This window comes from Oncorhynchus gorbuscha, linkage group LG09, assembly GCF_021184085.1.
Source record: "Oncorhynchus gorbuscha isolate QuinsamMale2020 ecotype Even-year linkage group LG09, OgorEven_v1.0, whole genome shotgun sequence".
Classification (NCBI taxonomy): Eukaryota; Metazoa; Chordata; class Actinopteri; order Salmoniformes; family Salmonidae; genus Oncorhynchus; species Oncorhynchus gorbuscha.
The window spans coordinates 14,155,542-14,179,100 of NC_060181.1; the positions used below are offsets into that span (position 1 = coordinate 14,155,542).

Genomic DNA, 23,559 nt, shown 5'->3' on the forward strand with positions numbered 1-23,559 from the left:
CTTCAGTAGGTGTCCTTCAGTAGGTGTCCTTCAGTAGGTGTACTAGCGTGGGTGTACTTCAGTAGGTGTCCTTCAGTAGGTGTACTTCAGTAGGTGTACTTCAGTAGGTGTCCTTCAGTAGATGTTCTTCAGTAGGTGTCCTTCAGTAGGTGTACTTCAGTAGATGTACTTCAGTAGGTGTACTTCCGTAGGTGTACTTCAGTAGATGTACTTCAGTAGGTGTACTTCAGTAGGTATACTTCAGTAGGTATACTTCAGTAGATGTACTTCAGTAGGTGTACTTCCGTAGGTGTACTTCAGTAGGTATACTTCAGTAGGTGTACTTCAGTAGGTGTACTTCAGTAGGTGTACTTCAGTAGATGTTCTTCAGTAGGTGTCCTTCAGTAGGTGTACTTCAGTAGATGTACTTCAGTAGGTGTACTTCAGTAGATGTGCTTCAGTAGGTGTACTTCAGTAGGTGTACTTCAGTAGATGTACTTCAGTAGGTGTACTTCCGTAGGTGTACTTCAGTAGATGTACTTCAGTAGGTGTACTTCAGTAGGTGTACTTCAGTAGGTGTACTTCAGTAGATGTACTTCAGTAGGTGTACTTCCGTAGGTGTACTTCAGTAGATGTACTTCAGTAGGTGTACTTCCGTAGGTGTACTTCAGTAGGTGTACTTCATTAGATGTCCTTCAATAGGTGTACTTCAGTAGATGTACTTCAGTAGGTGTACTTCCGTAGGTGTACTTCATTAGATGTCCTTCAATAGTTGTACTTCCGTAGGTGTACTTCATTAGATGTCCTTCATTAGATGTCCTTCAATAGGTGTACTTCAGTAGATGTACTTCAGTAGGTGTACTTCCGTAGGTGTACTTCATTAGATGTCCTTCAATAGGTGTACTTCAATAGGTGTACTTCAGTAGATGTACTTCAGTAGGTGTACTCACATTATGTTTGTTTGTAAGTGTGTGTGTGTAGTGTCATGTTTTCCTGCAAGTATTTGTATCCAAGGTAGAAAAACAACAGCTTCAATGTGGGAGAAAGGGAGGCTTCTGTGAAGGGAGGAGGGAAGGAGGGAAGGAGGGTGAAGAATGGAGGCAATAGAAGTTTCCAAATCCCCCTCCCTCCTTCCCTCCACCTACCCGACCCCTCTCTGTGCTTTACCCCACCCAATCCTGCCACTCCCCTACTCCGTCCTACCTCACTGTGTCCAGACTCACTCACTTGTGTTTTGTGTGGCAGTGAACCCAAAGAACAATCCTCACTCTCTTTTCCCAAAATAAGCCTATAGGGGGAGGGAGAGGGAGGGGGGAAGGGGAAGGAGAGGGGGGAAGGGGAAGGAGAGGGAGGGCGGGGAGGGAGGGGGAGCGGGGAGAGGGAGGGAGGGGGAAGGGGGAAGGGGAAGGGAGAGGGAGGGGAGACGGAAGGGGAGGGGGAAGGGGAGGAAGGGGGAGGGAGGGAGAGGGAGGGGGAGGGAGAGGGAGGGGGAGAGGGAGGGGGAAGGGGAGGGAGGGGGAGGGAGAGGGGTTAAGGGGAGGGAGAGGGAGGGGAGGAGAGAGGGAGGGGGAGGGAGAGCGGTTAAGGGGGAGGGAGAGGGAGGGGAGGGAGAGGGAGGGGGAGGGGGAGGGAGAGGGGTTAAGGGGGAGGGAGAGGGAGGGGAGGGGAGAGGGAGGGAGGGGTTAAGGGGGAGGGAGAGGGAGGGGAGGGAGAGGGAGGGGAGAAGGGGAGGGAGCGCAGAATAAAGCCACAGTGAGGAGATTGGACTTGCGAGGTGCACAGGCCCTGGTTATAAGCTGTGGATGTGGAACTGTACAAGCTGAAGTCACTGCACTTACCTCTCAGCCAAGCTGACTAGAATACCCTGCCTGCCTGTACTGTCGCTCTCTCTCTCTCTCTCTCTCTCTCTCTCTCTCTCTCTCTCTCTCTCTCTCTCTCTCTCCTTCCCTCCTAGAGTTGGAGCGCTGAGATTTGGAAAGTGCGCCTCAGACCCACTTTTGGTCAGCCTAAAGACTGTACAGAGACGGTTTTCCACTCCTCTCTCTTCCCTTCGATCCAACTCTCAGTCACTCTCTCACTTGCTCCCTCTCTCACTGCAGAAGCACATGGACTACATTTTCTCCAGAGAGACAGAGAAAGAAGCAAAACAAAAATAACATTTGTTCCACCTGCCATTGGTGAAAATATTAAAATTGTTCTGTTTTTGGACAAACTCGGACCAGCTTTCAAACCAGCGGCATTGCAACGTTTATTTTCATATATTTTTATTCTCTTTCGTTCCTTTGAAATTGACTGATCTGATACCATCCTAATTTCTCTGGGAGACATGCGTGGCTGAAGGAGAAGAGGAGCCAGAGACCAACCTGATATTAACACCTCGTTGACACCCTCTCACATCCCGTTCCTCCATCTACCATTCAACGCTTGGAGGAGAGAAAAAAAGGTAAGCCCCCTGTCCTCTTCCCTCCTCTCCCTTAAGTGTCTCTCCATTTACCTCTCATCCCTCCATCCTGTCGTCCCTCATTGTTTTCCTCACATTGTGTCGCCGCGGTAACGAGAGCCGAGAGCCAAAGGCAACAAAAAAGGGAGAAAGAAAGAAAAAACAGACAGAGCAATAAGTCATGGGACCTGCGTCGTACTCTGCGGTGCTGAAGGAAACCTAGCCCAAGGCAGGGACACCAATGCAACTCTTATACCCAGTTTTTTCCCTGTCTGTCAATTTATATCATATATACTGTTACACTTATAATAACAGCCATATTATTATTACTATGTGTTATTATGATTCCTCAGAGTGGAATGTGACTTTCAGCAGGAATGCCGAGATACACTGCCTCTGGTATGATAGAGGCATCCTACTCTCTCTCTCTCTCTCTCTCTCTCTCTCTCTCTCTCTCTCTCTCTCTCTCTCTCTCTCTCTCTCTCCAGGAGATGGTACTGATTATGAGTAAATGGAGCGTTCACATACTCCTGCCGAGTGTTATTTGTCCGCTGCGCTCCTCTGAATAAAGTTTTGTTTGAGTGAGATGTACTGATGAAACGGTGACAGATGTACAACCTATGGTTGATGTTGGGGGGTGTATGGGAGATGGGAGTGTCTATGATGGGAGGAGATAAGATAACCGGAGTATCATTCAGCGCCTTGTTTCTTGGCATGTCTGTGTGTCTGTGTGTCCGTGTGTCTGTGCATGTAGGTATCAGTGACTATGTAATGTGTGAGTATGTGTGCGTGTCAGTTCTCTGAACCTATAAGGATGCCCAGTCAGTCTCTGTCACACACCGACACAGGTTCCATTCATATGGGTCGGGTAGAGTAGATCGCTGTCTCTCTGCCATCTCATTGGTGGAATATCTCACATCTGTGTGTACAGACCGCTTTGTTGAAGACTAAGTGTGTCTACACCTGTTTTTTTCCACTATGGTCTATATGTAACGCGTGTTGTGTTTTTTTGTGATTTCTTAGTTCACTGCTATGGGGTTAAGATAAGTGTGATTGCTGCAGAGGGAGATGCAACTTTGTTCGTTTTGTCTACTCTCTCATTTTCCCTGTCCTCCACTCTCCCCTCCTGTCCTCCACTCTCCCCTCCTGTCCTCCACTCTCCCCTCCTGTCCTCCACTCTCCCCTCCTGTCCTCCACTCTCCCCTCCTGGCTGGCTCTCTATTTTAGGCCCCCTCGTCCACATTTTGTCTGCTATCCTTCTGTTCCCCATTTTCTCTCTCTCTCTCTCTCTCTCTCTCTCTCTCTCTCTCTCTCTCTCTCTCTCTCTCTCTCTCTCTCTCTCTCTCTCTCTCCCTGTCTGTCCGCCTGTCTGTCACTCGCTCTGTCTCTGTCTCTGTCTCTGTCTCTGTCTCTGTCTCTGTCTCTGTCTAAATCAAAATCAAATCAAATCAAATTTTATTTGTCACATACACATGGTTAGCAGATGTTAATGCGAGTGTAGCGAAATGCTTGTGCTTCTAGTTCCGACAATGCAGTGATAACCAACAAGTAATCTAACTAACAATTCCAAAACTACTGTCTTATACACAGTGTAAGGGGATAAGGAACATGTACATAAGGATATATGAATGAGTGATGGTACAGAGCAGCATACAGTAGATGGTATCGAGTACAGTATATACATATGAGATGAGTGTGTAGACAAAGTAAACAAAGTGGCATAGTTAAAGTGGCTAGTGATACATGTGTTACATAAGGATGCAGTCGATGATGTAGAGTACAGTATATACATATGCATATGAGATGAATAATGTAGGGTAAGTAACATTATATAAGATAGCATTGTTTAAAGTGGCTAGTGATATATTTACATCATTTCCCATCAATTCCCATTATTAAAATGGCTGGAGTTGGGTCAGTGTCAATGACAGTGTGTTGGCAGCAGCCACTCAATGTTAGTGGTGGCTGTTTAACAGTCTGATGGCCTTGAGATAGAAGCTGTTTTTCAGTCTCTCGGTCCCAGTCTCTGTCTCTGTCTCTGTCTCTGTCTCTGTCTCTGTCTCTGTCTCTGTCTCTGTCTCTGTCTCTGTCTCTGTCTCTGTCTCTGTCTCTGTCTCTGTCTCTGTCTCTGTCTCTGTCTCTCTCTGTCTATCCCTGTCTGTCTGTCTGTCACTCGCTCTCTCTCTCTCTCTCTCTCTCTCTCTCTCTCTCTCTCTCTCTCTCTCTCTCTCTCTCTCTCTCTCTCTCTCTCTCTCTCTCTCTCTCTCTCTCTCTCCCTGTCTGTCCGCCTGTCTGTCACTCGCTCTGTCTCTGTCTCTGTCTCTGTCTCTGTCTCTGTCTCTGTCTCTGTATCTCTCTCTCTCTCTCTCTCTCTCTCTGTCTATCCCTGTCTGTCTGTCTGTCTGTCTGTCTGTCTGTCTGTCTGTCTGTCTGTCTGTCTGTCTGTCTGTATGTCTGTCTGTCTGTCTGTCTGTCTGTCTCGCTCTCTCTCTCTCTCTCTCTCTCTCTCTCTCTCTCTCTCTCTCTCTCTCTCTCTCTCTCTCTCTCTCTCTCTCTCTCTCTCTCTGTCTGTCCGCCTGTCTGTCACCTGTCTGTCTCTGTCTCTGTCTCTGTCTCTCTGTCTCTGTCTCTGTCTCTGTCTCTGTCTATCCCTGTCTGTCTGTCACTCGCTCTCTCTCTCTCTCTCTCTCTCTCTCTCTATCCTCTGTCTGTCTGTCTGTCTGTCTGTCTGTCTCTCTCTCTCTCTCTCTCTCTCTCTCTGTCTCTGTCTCTCTCTGTCTCTGTCTCTGTCTCTGTCTCTGTCTCTGTCTCTGTCTCTGTCTCTGTCTCTGTCTCTCTCTGTCTCTCTCTCTCTCTCTCTCTCTCTGTCTATCCCTGTCTGTCTGTCACTCTCTCTCTCTCTCTCTCTCTCTCTCTCTCTCTCTCTCTCTCTCTCTCTCTCTCTCTCTCTCTCTCTCTCTCTCTCTCTCTCTCACTTTCTCCCTTCTCTTTCTCTTTTAGTGCGCTGCGTCGCCCCTGGCATGCAGGGTTACATTCCTCTGAAATGACATCCCTCCATCACTGAGAAGGAGGAATATTCATGACTCCAGCGGGCAATGTGAGAGAGAGACACATAGAAAGAGATGGAGAGAGGGATGGAGAGAGAAAAAGAGAGAGAGGGATGGAGAGAGGGATGGAGAGAGGGATGGAGAGAGGGATGGAGAGAGACACATCCCTCACACAGAGAGAGAGAGAGATAGATAGAGACGAAAGGCTAGAAATCTGAAATTAAATTGTATTGGTCACACGCCCCAAATACAACAGTGAAATGCTTATTTACAAGCCCTTAACCAACAATGTTTTAAGAAGTTTTAAGAAGAAAATAGATAAGTAACAAATAGAAAGTAAAAGTTACAAACAACTAAACAGCAGCAGTAAAAGAACAATAATTGAGGTAATACGTACATGTAGGTAGAGTTAAAGTGACTATGCATGGATAATAAATTGAGAATAGCAGCTGCTTAAAAGGGGGAGCAATGTAATTAGTCTGGGTAGCCCTTTGATTAGCTGTTCAGGAGTCTAATGTCTTGAGGGTAGAAGCTGGCCTTTTGGGCCTAGTCTTGGCGCTCCGGTACCACTTTCCGTGCGGTAGCAGAGAGAATAGTCTATGACTAGGGTTGTTGTCCTGGCACCACACGGCCAGGTCTCTGACCTCCTCCCTATAGGCTGTGTCATCATTGTTGGTGATCAGGCCTACAACTGTTGTGTCATCGGCAAACTTAATGATGGTGTTGGAGTCGTGCCTGGCCATGCAGTCGTGAGTGAACAGGGAGTACAGGAGGGGACTGAGCACGCACCCCTGAGGTGTCCCTGTGTTTAGGATCAGTGTGGCGGATGTGTTGTTACCTACTCTTACCACCTGGGGGCGGCCCGTCAAGAAGTCCGGGATCCAGTTGCAGAGGGAGGTGTTTAGTCCCCGGGTCCTTAGCTTAGTGATGAGCTTTGAGTGCTCTATGGTGTTTAACCCTGAGCTGTAGTCAATGAATAGCATTCTCACATAAGTGTTCCTTTTGTCCAGGTGGGAAAGGGCAGTGTTTAGTGCAATAGATATTGCATCATCTGTGGATCTCTTGGGGCGGTATGCAAATTGGAGTGGGTCTAGGGTTTCTGGGACAATGGTGTTGACTTGAACTATGACCAGCACTTTCAAAGCACTTCATGGCTACAGACGTGATTGCTATGGGTCGGTAGTCATTTAGGCAGGTTACCTAAGTATTCTTGAGCACAGGGACTATGGTGGTCTGCTTGAATCATGTTGATATTGCAGACTCAGTCAGGGCCAGGTTGAAAATGTCAGTGAAGACACTTGCCAGTTGATCAGCGCATGCCGAGTATACGTTCTGGAAATCAGTCTGCCCATGCGGCCTTGTGAATGTTGACCTGTTTAAAGGTCTTACTCACATCGGCTACAGAGAGTGTGATCACACAGTCATCTGGAACAGCTGATGCTCTCATGCAAGCTTCAGTGTTACTTGCCTCGAAGCGAACATAGAAGTAATTTAGCTCGTCTGGTAGGCTCGTGTCACTGGGCACCTTGCGTCTGTGCTTCTCTTTGTAGTCTGTAATAGTTCCTGCTTTAGTTTTTGCTTGTAAGCAGGAATCAGGAGGATAGAATTATGGTCAAATTTGCCAAATGGAGGCTGAGGGAGAGCTTTGTACATGTCTCTGTGTGGAGTAAAGGTGGTCTAGAGTTGTTTTCCTCTGTTTGCACATTTAACATGCTGGTAGAAATGAGGTAAAACGAATTTGAGTTTCCCTGCATTAAAGTCCACGGCCACCAGGAGCGTCGCCTCTGGATGAGCGTTTCCTGTTTGCTTATGGCCCTATACAGCTCTTTGAGTGAGGTCTTAGTGCCAGCATCAATTTGTGGTAGTATATAGACAGCTACAAAACATACAGATGAAAACTCCCTTGGTAAATAGTGTGGTCTATAGCTTATCATGAGATACACTACCTCAGGTGAGCAAAACATCAAGATTTTGTGCACCAGCTGTTGTTTTTCAAATATTCATAGACCGCCACCCCTTGTTTTACGAGAGGCCGCTGTTCTATCCTCCCGAAAAAGCTTAAAACCAGCCAGCTGTGTGTTATTCATGTCGTCGTTCAGCCACGATTCGGTGAAACATAAGATATTATAGTTTTTAATAAATCCTCTTAATAAGCATAGGCCTACTTTTTCTAACATTCTTTTAAAAATCGTGCAACATGTCAACGTCCTGCTACTCATGCCAGGAATATAGTATATGCATATGATTAGTATGTGTGGATAGAAAACACTCTGAAGTTTCTAAAACTGGTTAAATCACGGCTGTGACTAACAGAACGTGTGTTTCGTGAAAAAGCCCAAGGAAAACTGATCACCAAAAAGGAAAAAAATATCAATGCGCCAGTTCCCTGTATTGTCTATGGCAAGGCAAAATAGATAGGGCCCAGTTTACAAGTCCTACAGCTTCCACACGATGTCGCCAGTCTTGGCAATTGCCTTGAGGTTGTTCCTTGGTCAAATGAAGAAGAGACACCCCATGTCATCCGGTCCTCGACAGGATGTTTTGGAAGAGACATTTTCGACCATCATTTGAAGACGTGGAGCTATTGAATACACATCGCCCTGTGATCAATTTGATAGATTATTAACGTTTACTAATACCTAAAGATGGATTACAAAAGTAGTTTGAAGTGTTTTGTCAAAGTTTATAGGCAACTTTTTTAATAAAAAAAATGACGTTGCGTTTTGAAATGGTGTATTTTCCTGGATCACATACATCTTCATTAATGGACATTTTGGGTATATATGGACCGATTTAATCGAGAGAAAAAAAGACCCAATAGTGATGTTTATGGGACATATAGGAGTGCCAACAAAGAAGCTTGTAATTAATATTTTATATTTTATTTCTGCGTTTTGTGTAGCGCCGGCTACGCTAATTATTTTGTTTACGTCCCCTTGAGGTATTTCGGGGTGTTGCATACTATCAGATAATAGGTTCTCATGCTTTCGCCGAAAAGCATTTTAAAAATCTGACTTGGTGGCTAGATTCACAACGAGTGTAGCTTTAATTGAGTACCTTGCATGTGTGTTTTAATGAAAGTTTGAGTTTTAACGAGTGCTATTAGCATATGGCGTGGCGCATTTGCATTTTCTGTTGGCTAGGTGGGACGCCAGCGTGTGGGGTGACACCAATAGATTTTAATATCCCGTTGGTAGGATATATACGTATTTTATTATTGATTGATTGTACGTTGGCTAATAGGACCGATGGTAAAGATAGATTACCCTTTCGGCATCGGATCCTTACAAGGCACCAGAACCTTCGTCGCCGATTCGCCTTCTCTTTCTGCTGCAAATGATAGGGATGAGGGCCTTGTCGGGCGTCCGACTCGTTGAAGAAAGAGTATTCCTCCAGCATGGAGTAATCGCTGCCCTGAAATCAAGAAGATCTTTTCAGTCATAAGACGTGGCAGAAACATTAAGTACGAAATAAGGTACAAATAATGTGAAAAAACAAACACATTAGCACAATTGGTTGGAGATCTTAACCTGTCTAGGACACTGGTTCTTAATGCAACCGCTGTGTCAGATTTTTTTTAAACGTTACGAAAAAAGCATACCATGCAATAATCTGAGACGGCGCTCAGGAGTAAATACAGTATATTTCTCCGCCATGTTGGAGTCAACATAAATACGAAATTACATCATAAATATTCCCTTACCTTTGAAGATCTTTCATCAGAATGCAGTGCAAGGAATCCTAGTTCCGCAATAAATCGTTTTGTTTCATAATGTCCATTACTAGTGTCCAATTAGCTACTTTTGCTAACACTTTTAGTTCACATGTCCAAAAGCTGGCGCTGTTCCAGGCGAACTCGGATGAAAACTTCAAAAAGTTATATTCCAGGTTGAATAAACTGGTCAAACTAAGTAGAGAATCAATCTTCAGGATGTTATTATCATATATATGCAATAACGTTCCAACCAGAGAATTAATTTTTGTCTACAGAGTAATGGAACGCAAGGCGATATAATGACTACTGCGCGTAACCAGGAACTGGCATTCTGCCAGACCAGTGACTCAAATAGCTGCCATCTGGTCCCACATCACACGAGAGGCTTCATTCCACGTTCTACTGACTGTTGACATCTAGTGGAAGGCGTAGGAGGTGCGAACAGATCCATATCTTATTTGGATGTGAATAGGCGATGACTTGAAAACCAACCAGCCCCAGAATTTCCAACTTCCTGTTTGGAAGTTTGCCTGCCCTATGAGTTATGTTATACTCACAGACATAATTCAAACAGTTTTAGAAACTTCAGAGTGTTTTCTATCCAATAGTAATAAAAATATGCATATACAGTGCCTTGCGAAAGTATTCGGCCCCCTTCAACTTTGCGACCTTTTGCCACATTTCAGGCTTCAAACATAAAGATATAAAACTGTATTTTTTTGTGAAGAATCAACAACAAGTGGGACACAATCATGAAGTGGGACAACATTTATTGGATATTTCAAACTTTTTTAACAAATCAAAAACTGAAAAATTGGGCGTGCAAAATTATTCAGACCCTTTACTTTCAGTGCAGCAAACTCTCTCCAGAAGTTCAGTGAGGATCTCTGAATGATCCAATGTTGACCTAAATGACTAATGATGATAAATACAATCCACCTGTGTGTAATCAAGTCTCTGTATAAATGCACCTGCACTGTGATAGTCTCAGAGGTCCGTTAAAAGCGCAGAGAGCATCATGAAGAACAAGGAACACACCAGGCAGGTCCGAGATACTGTTGTGAAGAAGTTTAAAGCCAGATTTGGATACAAAAAGATTTCCCAAGCTTTAAACATCCCAAGGAGCACTGTGCAAGCGATAATATTGAAATGGAAGGAGTATCAGACCACTGCAAATCTACCAAGACCTGGCCTTCCCTCTAAACTTTCAGCTCATACAAGGAGAAGACCCATGATCACTCTGGATGAACTGCAGAGATCTACAGCTGAGGTGGGAGACTCTGTCCATAGGACAACAATCAGTCATATATTGCACAAATCTGGCCTTTATGGAAGAGTGGCAAGAAGAAAGCCATTTCTTAAAGATATCCATAAAAAGTGTCGTTTAAAGTTTGCCACAAGCCACCTGGGAGACACACCAAACATGTGGAAGAAGGTGCTCAGGTCAGATGAAACCAAATTTGAACTTTTTGGCAACAATGCAAAACGTTATGTTTGGCGTAAAAGCAACACAGCTCATCACCCTGAACACACCATCCCCACTGTCAAACATGGTGGTGGCAGCATCATGGTTTGGGCCTGCTTTTCTTCAGCAGGGACAGGGAAGATGGTTAAAATTGATGGGAAGATTGATGGAGCCAAATACAGGACCATTCTGGAAGAAAACCTGATGGAGTCTGCAAAAGACCTGAGACTGGGATGGAGATTTGTCTTCCAACAAGACAATGATCCAAAACATAAAGCAAAATCTACAATGGAATGGTTAAAAATAAACATATCCAGGTGTTAGAATGGCCAAGTCAAAGTCCAGACCTGAATCCAATCGAGAATCTGTGGAAAGAACTGAAAACTGCTGTTCACAAATGCTCTCCATCCAACCTCACTGAGCTCGAGCTGTTTTGCAAGGAGGAATGGGAAAACATTTCAGTCTCTCGATGTGCAAAACTGATAGAGACATACCCCAAGCGACTTACAGCTGTAATCGCAGCAAAAGGTGACGCTACAAAGTATTAACTTAAGGGGGCTGAATAATTTTGCACGCCCAATTTTTCAGTTTTTGATTTGTTAAAAAAGTTAGAAATATCCATCAAATGTCGTTCCACTTCATGATTGTGTCCCACTTGTTGTTGATTCTTCACAAATAAATTACAGTTTTATATCTTTATGTTTGAAGCCTGAAATGTGGCAAAAGGTCGCAAGTTCAAGGGGGCCGAATACTTTCGCAAGGCACTGTATTAGCATCTGGGACAGAGTAGGAGGCAGTTCACTATGGGCACGCAATTCATCCAAAGTGAAAATGCTGCCCCATGTCCCTAAAAGGGTAGTGGGGCGACAGGGTAGCCTAGTGTTTAGTGCGAAAGGTTGCAAGTTCAAATCCCTGAGCTGACAAGGTTCAAATCTGTCGTTCTGCCCCTGAACAGGCAGTTAACCCACTGTTCCTAGGCCATCATTGAAAATAAGAATTGGTTCTTAACTGACTTGCCTAGTTAAATAAAGGTTAAAAAAGGTTAAAGTCTATTCAGATGTCCATGAAATAGTAGTTTAGACAGAGGTCTTCCCCCTCCCCCACCCTCTACAACCATCCTTCCCCCCTCCCCCACCCTCTACAACCATCCTTCCCCTCCCCCACCCTCTACAACCATCCTTTCCGCTCCCGCTACCAATATCGCAAAACTCCCACTACCGCTCCACTCCACTACCGCTCCACTCCAGTACCGCTCCACTCCACTCCACTGTATCTCCACTCCACTACTCCCAACCGCTCCACTCCACTACCGCTCCACTCCACTACATCTCCACTCCACTACCGCTCCACTCCACTACATTTCCACTCCACAATTCCCAACAACTACCACTACCGCTCCACTCCACTACATTTCCACTCCACTACATTTCCACTCCACAATTCCCAACAACTACCACTATCACTCCACTCCACTACCACTATCGCTCCACTACCAATATCGCTCCACTACCACTATCGCTCCACTACTACTACCGCTCTACTCCATTACCACTCCACTCCACTACTGCTCCACTCCACTACCGCTCCACTCCACTATCGCTCCACTCCACTACCACTATCGCTCCACTCCACTACCACTATCGCTCCACTCCACTACCACTACCGCTCCACTCCACTACCGCTCCACTCCACTACCACTACCGCTCCACTCCACTACCACAATCGCTCCACTCCACTACCACTACCGCTCCACTCCACTATCGCTCCACTCCACTACCACTACCACTACCACAATCGCTCCACTCCACTACCACTACCGCTCCACTCCACTACCGCTCCACTCCACTACCGCTCCACTCCACTACCACTACCACTACCGCTCCACTCCACTACCACCACCAATACCACTACCACTACCACTACCATCCCATTACCATTTACATTTACATTTAAGTCATTTAGCAGACGCTCTTATCCAGAGCGACTTACAAATTGGTGCATTCACCTTATGACATCCACCACTACCACCACCACTACCACTCCACTACCACTACTACTACCACTACATTACCACTACCACTACCACTACCACTCCATTACCACTACCATTACCACTACCACTACCACTACTACTATGACCACCTTCACTACCACTACCACTCCATTACTACTACCACTACCACTACCACTACCACTCCATTACCACTACCACTACCACTACCACCTCCACTACCACTCCATTACCACTACCACTACCACTCCATTACCACTACCACTACCACTACCACTACCACTACCACTACCACTCCATTACTACTACCACTACCACTCCATTACTACTACCACTCCATTACTACTACCACTACCACTACCACTCCATTACCACTACCACTACCACTACCACTACCACTACCACTACCACTACCACTACCACTACCACTACCACTACCACTACCACTCCATTACTACTACCACTACCACTACCACTACCACTCCATTAGCACTACCACTATCACTCCATTACTTCTACCACTATCACTCCATTACCACTACCACTAACACTCCACTACCACTACCACTCCACTACCACTACCACTCCATTACAACTACTATTACCACTACCATTACCACTCCAATTACTACTACCACTACCACTACCACTCCATTACAACTACTATTACCACTACCATTACCACTCCAATTACTACTACCACTAACACTACCACTCCATTACTACAACCACTACCACTCCATTACCACTACCACTCCATTACAACTACTATTACCACTACCACTACCACTCCATTACCACTACCACTACCACTACCACTACCACTACCACACCATTACCACTACCACTCCATTACCACTACCACTACCACTACTACTACCACTACCACTACCACTCCATTACCACTACCACTACCACTACCACTACCACTACCACTACCACTACCATTACCATTACCACTACCACTACCACTACCACTACCATTACCACTACCACTCCATTACCACTACCACTACCATTACCACTACCACTACCACTACTACTACCACTACCACGACCACGACCACTACCACTACCACGACCACTACCACTACATTACCACTACCACTACCACTACCACGACCACTACCACTACCACCACTACCACTACCACTACCACTACCACTACCACTACCACTACCACCCCATTACCACTCCACTACCTCTTCCACTACCACTACCACTACCACTACCACTACCACTACCACTACCACTACCACTCCATTACCACTACCATTACCACTACCACTACCACTACCACTACCACTACCACTACCACTACCACTACCACTACCACTACCACTCCATTACCACTACCACTACCACTACTACTACCACTACCACTACCACTCCATTACCACTACCACTACCACTACCACTACCACTACCACTACCACTACCATTACCACTACCACTACCACTACCATTACCACTACCACTCCATTACCACTACCATTACCACTACCACTACCACCACCACTACCACGAATACTACCACTACCACTACCACTCCACTACCACTACCACTACCACTACCACTACCACTACCACTACCACTACCACCACCACTACCACGACATTATCACTACCACTCCACTACCACTACTACTACCACTACATTACCACTACCACTACCACTACCACTCCATTACCACTACCATTACCACTACCACTACCACTACTACTATGACCACCTTCACTACCACTACCACTCCATTACTACTACCACTACCACTACCACTACCACTACCACTCCACTACCACTACCACTACCACTACCACCTCCACTACCACTCCATTACCACTACCACTACCACTCCATTACCACTACCACTACCACTACCACTACCACTACCACTACCACTACCACTACCACTACCACTACCACTACCACTACCACTACCACTACCACTACCACTCCATTACTACTACCACTACCACTCCATTACTACTACCACTCCATTACTACTACCACTACCACTACCACTCCATTACCACTACCACTACCACTACCACTACCACTACCACTACCACTACCACTACCACTCCATTACTACTACCACTACCACTACCACTACCACTCCATTAGCACTACCACTACCACTCCATTACAACTACCATTACTACTACCACTACCACTACCACTACCACTATCACTCCATTACTTCTACCACTATCACTCCATTACCACTACCACTACCACTCCACTACCACTACCACTCCACTACCACTACCACTCCATTACAACTACCATTACCACTCCAATTACTACTACCACTAACACTACCACTCCATTACTACAACCACTACCACTCCATTACCACTACCACTACCACTACCATTACCACTACCACTCCATTACAACTACTATTACCACTACCACTACCACTCCATTACCACTACCACTACCACTACCACTACCACTACCACTACCACTACCACTACCACACCATTACCACTACCACTACCACTACCACTCCATTACCACTACCACTACCACTACCACTCCACTACCACTACCACTACCACTACTACTACCACTACCACTACCACTCCATTACCACTACCACTACCACTACCACTACCACTACCACCTCCACTACCACTACCATTACCACTACCACTACCACTACCACTCCATTACCACTACCACTACCACTACCACTACCACTACCACCTCCACTACCACTACCACTACTACTACCACGACCACTACCACTACCACTACCACTACCACTACTACTACCACGACCACTACCACTACCACTACCACTACCACTACCACTACCATTACCACTACCACTCCATTACTACTACCACTACCACTACCACTACCACTACTACTACCACGACCACTACCACTACCACTACCACTACTACTACCACTACCATTACCACTACCACTCCATTACTACTACCACTACCACTCCATTACTACTACCACTACCACTACCACTACCACTACCACTACCACTACCACTACCACTAACACTCCACTACCACTCCATTACTACTACCACTACCACTCCATTACCACTCCACTACCACTACCACTACCACTACCACTACCACTACCACTACCATTACCACTACCACTCCATTACAACTACTATTACCACTACCACTACCACTACCACTACCACTACCACTACCACTACCACTACCACTACCACTACCACTCCATTACCATTACCATTACCACTAACACTCCACTACCACTCCATTACTACTACTCCATTACCACTCCACTACCACTACCACTACCACTACCACTACCACTACCACTACCACTACCACTACCACTACCATTACCACTACCACTCCATTACAACTACTATTACCACTACCACTACCACTACCACTACCACTACCACTACCACTACCACTACCACTACCACTACCACTACCAATACCACTCCATTACAACTACCACTACCACTACCACTACCACTACCACTACCACTACCACTACCACTACCACTACCACTACCACTACCACTACCACTACCACTCCATTACAACTACTATTACCACTACCACTACCACTCCATTACCATTACCACTACCACTCCGCTCTTTTGGGCTCTGTGTTATGTGGTGCCAAACTACAGCCCTCGAGTAGTAATAGCAACACTGTGCCGTGTCCATGGCAACCCCATTCTATTGCCATGTATGCTCTGGTCTCTGGACTGGGCGTCTGGCAGTTTTCGGTTCCATTTGAATGTGTATACTTTACTGAGACTGATAGACTCCAATATCTCTATACACTAACTGCCGTTTCTCGCCTTTGATCTAAAGACCCAACTGTGACCAACAGCACTCACACAACGGACGTATTGAATGCAGAGAAAATACGCACACACACACACATGCACACACACGCACACACGCACGCACACACACACACGCACGCACACACACACACACACACACACACACACACACACACACACACACACACACACACACACACACACACACACACACACACACACACACACACACACACACACACACACACACACACACACACACACACACACACACACACACACACACACACACACACACTCACAGACATGAACACTGTTCCAAGTCATCCAAGCCACATAAACACAAACATAATGGATTCAACATTCACCATCCTTGCGTACACACACACTACATTCCCTACCATATTAAACACACACACTACATTCCCTACCATATTAAACACACACACTACATTCCCTACCATATTAAACACATACACACACACTACATTCCCTACCATATTAAACACATACACACACTACATTCCCTACCATATTAAACACACACACACACTACATTCCCTACCATATTAAACACATACACACACTACATTCCCTACCATATTAAACACAAACACACACACACTACATTCTCTACCATATTAAACACATACACACACTACATTCCCTACCATATTAAACACACACTGCATTCCCTACCATATTAAACACAAACACACACACACTACATTCCCTACCATATTAAACACAAACACACACACACTACATTCCCTACCATATTAAACACACACACTACATTCCCTACCCTATTAAACACACACACTACATTCCCTACCATATTAAACACACACACACACACACACACACACACACACACACACACACACACACACACACACACACACACACACACACACACACACACACACACACACACACACACACACACACACACACACACACACACACACACACACACACACTACATTCCCTACCATATTAAACACATACACACACTACATTCCCTACCATATTAAACACACACACTACATTCCCTACCATATTAAACATAAACACACACTACATTCCCTACCATATTAAACACACACACACACACACACACGCTACATTCCCTACCATATTAAACACACACACTACATTCCCTACCATATTAAACACACACACACACACTACATTCCCTACCATATTAAACACACACACACACACACACACTACATTCCCTACCATATTAAACACACACACTACATTCCCTACTATATTAAACACACACACACACACACACACACACTACATTCCCTACCATATTAAACACACACACTACATTCCCTACCATATTAAACACACACACACACACACACACACACTACATTCCCTACCATATTAAACACACACACACACACACACACACACTACATTCCCTACCATATTAAACACATACACACACACACACACTACATTCCCTACCATATTAAACACACACACTACATTCCCTACCATATTAAACACATACACACACACTACATTCCCTACCATATTAAACACACACACTACATTCCCTACCATATTAAACACATACACACACTACATTCCCTACCATATTAAACACATACACACACACTTTCCTTTTCCATACTGCCAACTTTCCCGGTTCTAGGTGATTCGTGCCCCACTGAAGAGGCGTCTGTTCTGGGAGACTTTCAAAACACTGTTTCTGTTCTATTTGGATAACTGAAGCTCTCTTTTCAACCTCCCAACCCCATAAATATGGAACCAAGCTAGTTCTGAAGGCACTTTGGCCTCGTTTACTACACCAGGGATAGACAGAACGAGACAAAGACAGAGAAAGAAACAGAGAAAGTCACTTGGGCCTGCAATCCAACATTCTACTGATGTCTATTTTCATTCTGAATGAGTTGAAATCCATTACACACGCTCAATCAGTGAGTACGGAGAGACAGGGGGGAGGATGAACACACACATACAGACACACACGCTTCATCAGTGAGCACGGAGAGACAGGGAGAGGATGAACACACACATACAGACACACGCTTCATCAGTGAGCACGGAGAGACAGGGGAGGATGAACACACACATACAGACACACACGCTTCATCAGTGAGCACGGAGAGACAGGGGGAGGATGAACACACACACACAGACACACACGCTTCATCAGTGAGCACGGAGAGACAGGGGAGGATGAACACACACATACAGACACACGCTTCATCAGTGAGCACGGAGAGACAGGGGAGGATGAACACACACATACAGACACAGACGCTCCATCAGTGAGCACGGAGAGACAGGGGGAGGATGAACACACACATACAGACACACACGCTCCATCAGTGAGCACGGAGAGACAGGGGGAGGGTGAACACACACATACAGACACACACGCTTCATCAGTGAGCAGGGAGAGATAGGGGGAGGATGAACACACACATACAGACACACACGCTCAATCAGTGAGCATGGAGAGACAGGGGGAGGACTGGCGTGTGTCTCAGAGGGGATCTGAGAGCATATGGGAAAGGTTGGATACATCCACAGGCGGTTTTAACTTCACCAGATTCAAAATCATGATCCATAACCTCTCTCCAGAGGTAGAGACAGACAGAGAGCTGAACAGTGTTGTGAGACAGTGAAAGAGAGAAACAGATAGACAGACAGACAGACAGACAGACAGACAGACAGACAGACAGACAGACAGACAGACAGACAGACAGACAGACAGACAGACAGACAGACAGACAGACAGACAGACAGACAGACAGACAGACAGAGATAATGGGAGGAAATGCTCATAACATTATTCCTCCCTCTTCTCTCGTTCCACCATCTCTGTTTCTCTCTGATTTTCTTTCACATTCACACAGCTCAGACATCAAGTCTGTCGGGTACCCATTGAGGTTTGGCCGTCTACAGTACTGCAGTAGGAACACATATTCACCACAAGATGGTGGGCTTTTTAACGTTAAACTGTTCAGAAATGTTAGAGTAAGGGAAAGAGAATGGGAAACAGGGATACCTAGTCAGTTGTACAACGGAATGCATCCAACTGAAATGTGTCTTCCGCATTCAACCCAACCCTTCTGAATCGGAAAGGTGCGGAGAGCTGCCAGAATCGACATCCACGTCTTCGGCGCCCGGGGGAACAGTGGGTTTACTGCCTTGCTCAGGGGCAGAACGACAGATTTTTACATGGTCAGCTCGGGGATTCGATCTAGTAACCTTTCAGTTACTGGCCCAACGCTCCTACTGCGAGTAAGGAACGTATAGAGTACACTGGCACAGTACACACACGCACACACGAAAACACACACAAACACACCCACCAAACACATACAGGGCTGTGTGTATGTTTGTGTGTGTGAGTACAGTGCCAATGTTTCAGATAAATATTTACCAACATTTGGTTCAATCAAGTCAAGCCTCATTCTTACTGATTGGAATTGATACTCTTCTGGTCAAATCATAGTTCTAATCCAACTGGGGTTCATGAAGATATTCCATGATGATTTATATACTGCTGGCAAACAAACACTACACTCATTTCAAGAGTTGGCATAGAGGAAGACCGTAACACACACACACACACACACACACACACACACACACACACACACACACACACACACACACACACACACACACACACACACACACACACACACACACACACACACACACACACACACACACACACACACACACACACACACCACCCACCCTGATGTCTGAATCAAACCAAACTTCAGAATTCATTGTTGATCCAGGTTCCCAGCTTATCTCCCTTGATAACCTGAAACATGCCAAATCTGTTCTCAAGTAGAAAATCAACCACAATCTCATGCTACATAAATCATGAAGACTTTTTTAAAATGGTATTTTAATAGCTATTGATTAGATGCTGCATTTAATTTGTACATGTGTGTGTGTACAACCCTCTTGGTCAGATGTGTATATGTGTATATGCATATGAGGTTGTGTGTGTACAACCCTCTTGTGCAGAGGGTGTGTGTGTGTGTGTGTGTGTGTGTGTGTGTGTGTGTGTGTGTGTGTGTGTGTGTGTGTGTGTGTGTGTGTGTGTGTGTGTGTGTGTGTGTGTGTGTGTGTGTGTGTGTGTGTGTGTGTGTGTGTGTGCATCTGTCTCAGATTTGTGCCGCTGTAGAAGGAAATTAAGGCAAATGCCACTCTCACTTTCATCTGCTATCTTACCTTCCCAGAACACAGGCCCATCCCTTCTCTTCCCTTCCCTTCTCTCCCCCAATTTCTTCCCTCCCCCTCTTCCCTTCCCTTCCCTTCCCCTTCCCTTCCCTTCCCTTCCCTTCCCTTCCCTTCCCTTCCCTTCCCTTCCCTTCCCTTCCCTTCCCTTCCCATCCCTTCCCTTCCCTTCCCTACCCTCTTCCCTTCCCTTACCTTCCCTTCCCTCTTCCCTTCCCTTCCATTCCCTCTTACCTTCTCTTCCCTTCCCTCTTCCCTTCCCTTCCCTTCCCTTCCCTTCCCTTCCTTTCCCCCCCTTGACTTCCCTTCCTTCACTTCCTTCACTTCCATTCTTCCCTTCCCTTCCCACCCCTTCCCCCACTCTCTTCCTTCCCTTTCCTTCCCACTCTCTTCCATTCCCTTCCCTCTTCCCTCTTCCCTTCCCTCCCCCTCTCTTCCCTTCCCTTCCATTTCCTTCCCCCTTCCCTTCCTTTCCCCTTGACTTCCCTTCCTTTCCCTTCCCTTCCCCCTTCCATTCCCTCTTCCCTTCCCTTCTTCCCTTTCCTTCACCCCTCTCTTCCCCCTCTCTTCCTTTCCTTTCCCTTCCCTTCCCTTCCCTCTTCCCTTCCCTTCCCTTCCCTTCCCCCTTCCCTTCCCTTCCCCCCCACTTCCCTTCCCTTCCCCCTTCCCCTTCCCCTTCCCTTCCCTTCCCTCTTCCCATCCCTTCCCTTCCCCCTTCCCTTCCCTTCCATTCCCTTCCCTCTTCCCTTCCCTTCATTTCCTTCCCTTCCTTTCCTTCCCTTCCCTTCCATTCCCTCTTCCCTTCTCTTCCCTTCCCCCTTCCCTTCCCTTCCCTTCCCCCACTCTCTTTCTTTCCTTCCCTTCCCTTCCCTTCCCTTCCCTTCCCCTTCCTTTTCCTTTCCCTTCCTTCCCTTCCCCACTCTTCCCTTCCCTCCCCCTCTCTTCTTTCCTCTCCTCTTCATTTCCTTCCCTTTCCTTCCCCTTCCCTTCCCTTCCCTTCTCTTCTCTTCCCCTTCCCTTCCCCTTCCCTTCCCTTCCCTCTTCCCTTCCCCCCCCACTTCCGTTCCCTTCCCTCTTCCCTTCCCTCCCCCTCTCTTCTTTCCTCTCCTCTTCATTTCCTTTCCTTTCTTTTCCTTTCCCTTCCCACTCTCTTCCAATCCCTTCCCTTCCTTTCCCCTTGACTTCCCTTCCTTTCCCCTTCCCTTCCCCCTTCCATTCCCTCTTCCCTTCTCTTCCCTCCCCCCTCTTCCCCCCTTCTCCCTTCCCCCTTCCCTTCCCCTTGACTCCCCTTCCTCTCCCCTTCCCTTCCCCCTTCCATTCCCTCTTCCATTCTCTTCCCTTTCCTTCCCCCTCTCTTCCCTTTCCTTCCCCCCCCTTCTCTTCCCTTCTCTTCCCTTCCCTTCCCCCTTCCATTCCCTTCCCCCTATCTTCCCCCCACTTCCGTTCCCTTCCCTCTTCCCTTCCCTCCCCCTCTCTTCTTTCCTCTCCTCTTCCCTTCCCTTCCTTTCCTTCCCTTTACTTTCCTTTCCTTCCCACTCCCCCCTCTCTCCCCCTCTCTTTCCCTCCCCCTTTCCCTTCCCTCCCCCTCTTCACTTTTTTTGCTCCCTTTCCCTCCCCCTCTTTTCCCTTCTCCCCCCACCCTCCCTCTTCCCTTCTCTTCTCTTCCCTCCCCTTCTCTCATCACAAAGGACACATTTCCCTCATCAGAACCAGTTCGTCTTCTGTTTTTTTTCATTAAAACGGAAATGGAGAAAAAGCAGGCTATTCCTGACAGGGAGAGAGAGAGCATTTATCAGACAGTTTTTCCTTATCCTCTGTTTGCTGAAGTAGGGCACACACACACACACACACACACACACACACACACACACACACACACACACACACACACACACACACACACACACACACACACACACACACACACACACACACACACACACACACACACACACACACACACACACACAATAGCATCCCTGAATATAGACTGTAGATACATGAGGGGGACTGAGTGGTGCAGCGGTCTAAGACACTACATCTCAGGGATTGAGGCGTCACTACAGCTTTGATCCTGGGCTGTATCACAACCGGACGTGATCGGGAGTCCCATAGGGTGGCGCACAGTTGGCCCAGCGTCGTCCGGGTTAGGGCAGGGTTTGGCCGGGGTAGGTCGCCATTGTAAATAAGAATTTGTTCTTCACTGACTTGCCTAGTTAAATAAAGGTTAAATAAAATAAACAAATACGTAAGCAGAGTAAATAACAGTAATAAAGACTTAATAGATCCCCATGAGTGTAGAAGAGAGCAGCATCAATCAGTGTTGACACAAAGCTGAGGTCATGGAACAGCACATTCCAGAGGGAGGAGAGGTCATGGAACAGCACACTCCAGAGGGAGGAGAGATCATGGAACAGCACACTCCAGAGGGAGGAGAGGTCATGGAACAGCACACTCCAGAGGGAAGAGAGGTCATGGAACAGCACACTCCAGAGGGAGGAGAGGTCATGGAACAGCACACTCCAGAGGGAGGAGAGGTCATGGAACAGCACACTCCAGAGAGAGGAGAGATCATGGAACAGCACACTCCAGAGGAAGGGGGGGTCATGGAACAGCACACTGCAGAGGGAGGAGAGATCATGGAACAGCACACTCCAGAGGAAGGGGGGGTCATGGAACAGCACACTCCAGAGGAAGGGGGGGTCATGGAACAGCACACTCCAGAGGGAGGAGAGGTCATGGAACAGCACACTCCAGAGGGAGGAGAGGTCATGGAACAGCACACTCCAGAGGAAGGGGGGGTCATGGAACAGCACACTCCAGAGGAAGGGGGGTC

General features: G+C 46.5%; 1 protein-coding gene across 1 annotated transcript in view; it reads left to right on the plus strand.

Moving 5' to 3' along the window:
• Positions 1 to 1,778: 1,778 nt before the first annotated feature.
• Positions 1,779 to 23,559, plus strand: part of LOC124043192 (collagen alpha-2(VIII) chain-like) — a 104,974-nt gene continuing 83,193 nt past the window's right edge. Inside the window, exon 1 of the mRNA XM_046361484.1 lies at positions 1,779 to 2,422. The gene's annotated coding sequence lies outside the window, so the exon portion shown is untranslated. The remainder of the gene's footprint in view (positions 2,423 to 23,559) is intronic.